This window comes from Choloepus didactylus, chromosome 12 (genome assembly GCF_015220235.1).
Source record: "Choloepus didactylus isolate mChoDid1 chromosome 12, mChoDid1.pri, whole genome shotgun sequence".
NCBI lineage: Eukaryota > Metazoa > Chordata > Mammalia > Pilosa > Megalonychidae > Choloepus > Choloepus didactylus.
The window spans coordinates 97493400-97495685 of record NC_051318.1 but is presented as its reverse complement, the minus strand read 5'-3'; the positions used below and the strand labels follow the sequence as shown (position 1 = coordinate 97495685).

The window sequence follows — 2286 nt, the reverse complement described above, 5'->3', positions numbered from 1 at the left end:
CATTCAATAAATTTGTGCCAGTTTGAATGTATTATGTCCCCCAAACCACCATTATCTTTGATGCAGTCTTGTGTGGGCAGATGTATTAGTGTTCATTAGATTGTAATTCTTTGAGAGTTTCCATGGAGATGTGACCCACCCAACTGTAGGTGATAACATTTGATTGGATAATTTCCAGGGAGGTGTGTCCCTTCCCATTCAGGGTGGGTGTTAATTGGATCATTGGAGTCATATAAAGGAGTTCACAGACAAGGACCTCAGTGCAGCTAAGAGTGACATTTTGGAGAGCAACTGAGAGTGACATTTTGAAGAGGAGCTGCAGCTAAGAGAGGACAAAATGCCCCAAGAGCAACATTTTGGAGAATGCCATTTTGAAATGCAACCTGGAAGCAAGCAGATGCCAGCCACGTGCCTTCCCAGCTAACAGAGGTTTTCCGGACACCACTGGCCATCCTCCAGTGAAGGTACCCGACTGTTGATGTGTTACCTTGGACACTTTATGGCCTTAAGACTGTAACTGTGTAACCAAATTAACCCCCTTTATAAAAAACAGTCCATTTCCGGTATGTTGCTTAATGGCAGCATTAGCAAACTGGAACAAAATTGAACATAAAAATTTTACTTTTCTCTACCTGTCCATATACAGGATTCTGAAGGTGGATCTTGAATTCTGAATGACAAATGAGATTTCAAGAAAAGCCATGCAGTTGGTCAATCCGGCTAACTGCTGTTCATTGGGGATTGCTGGGACTGGGGCTGGCTCTAATAAGGAAACAAACCTATTAAAGGAAACATACAGGGCTCCTGCAGCCAGTTTTTTTGTGGGGGGGGGCATAACTGTTCTCATGGTGGTGTCCTCTTGCCATCCTTGTTCTAAAATACCCTTCATAGCCTCTTCTACAGGAGATCCAACAAAGGCTGTGAAGTCATCTGCAATTATGGAAGCATATGCTTGAGAAACCAGGGTGAAGGCTCGTCTCCTCGTTGCATCTCTGTCTTCTATGATCAGCTGGATGGTCTTGGACCACTGGTGGATGATGATGGTCACAAAGACCCCAGGGAAGTCTCTCTGCCAGATTCTCTGTCCTACTGTCCAAATTCCTCCAAGTTCAGAATTGGCAGAGTTTAAAGCAAGTGGTATTCTTTTCCAAAGATATCTTGCATTATTCATGTCATTATGGAGCAGACACAGAACTAGAAGTTGACCATACACCAGGGATGTAGCAGTTCCTCCAGGAGCCTAGAGCTCCTGATTCTCGCACTGGTCAGGCAACTTTTTGAAATTGAAGGCACTTTGCATCATTATCACACTGGTATCTTCCCTGCTGGTCTCACTGCTGCACCTTCTCAAAAGCCGGACACTGGACTGTCCCTTGTTTACATATTTTTGAGAACAATTCTATGTCCTGGGATTGCAAAGTAAGTTGGCATGACTTGGAACCATTTACCATGGACCTAGCTCAGTCAGTCCTTCACTCCTTCCAAAAACTGACACCTAAACATTTTGTTGTATTTATACAACCGTATCTTCGTGGTGATTTATCTGGATAACAGAAACAACTCCATACCAGCTCTGAATTTATAAGGTCGATGGAAAACTCAGGAATTTCAAACTTTCTTGAACACCATCTGGAAGTGAATGGATAATTTTACTCTTTCACTCCCTCCAATATTTCTTTATGGGATTTGTATGTAACTTGTATTTATGTTTGTATATAATTCACACAAGTTAATTGAAACCTCAGTTTACTGGAGTCAATGAGATGACTCAAGGGTGCTGCAGTGAACCATTGGCTGAAAACAGATACAGACTTCAAAAGGTATGAATCCAGATGAGGCCATGAGTAATAAGTTTAGATATGGGGCTCATTGAAATATCAGTTGATAGGACTTATATATAGGGAGAAGTGAAAGACTTAGCAAGTTCCAGGAATAATTTCCATTTGTAAATATCTTGTGCTAGTTGCTAAAATGAATTTGAAAACCTTTTACTTAAGGTTCACTTATTTAGAAGAGAATATTATTTCACTAAGCCTCAGGTTTTAGAACGTGAATATGTGTGAGGGGCAATATGTTAACCTGCTTCTAGTCCTGTACCCTTTAGCAGCTAATACTTGTAGTATGCTTAGGAATTTACTGCTTCCATTTCTTAGCAGTGAAGTTTGTATTTTATGCAACTACTCGTAGATAATATACCACGGTAACTCAAATTGGAGGCCTGTTGGGGGGCTGGTGTTATTTAGCCACACCCTGGTATCTGAAATTTAATCTGCTTGTATTTGAGTC

The 2286-nt window shown here is 41.2% G+C and overlaps 1 pseudogene; it reads right to left on the bottom strand.

The window, feature by feature from the left end:
• Positions 1-628: 628 nt before the first annotated feature.
• On the bottom strand, positions 629-1303 carry LOC119506922 (annotated as a pseudogene).
• Between the last annotated feature and the right edge of the window lie 983 nt (positions 1304-2286).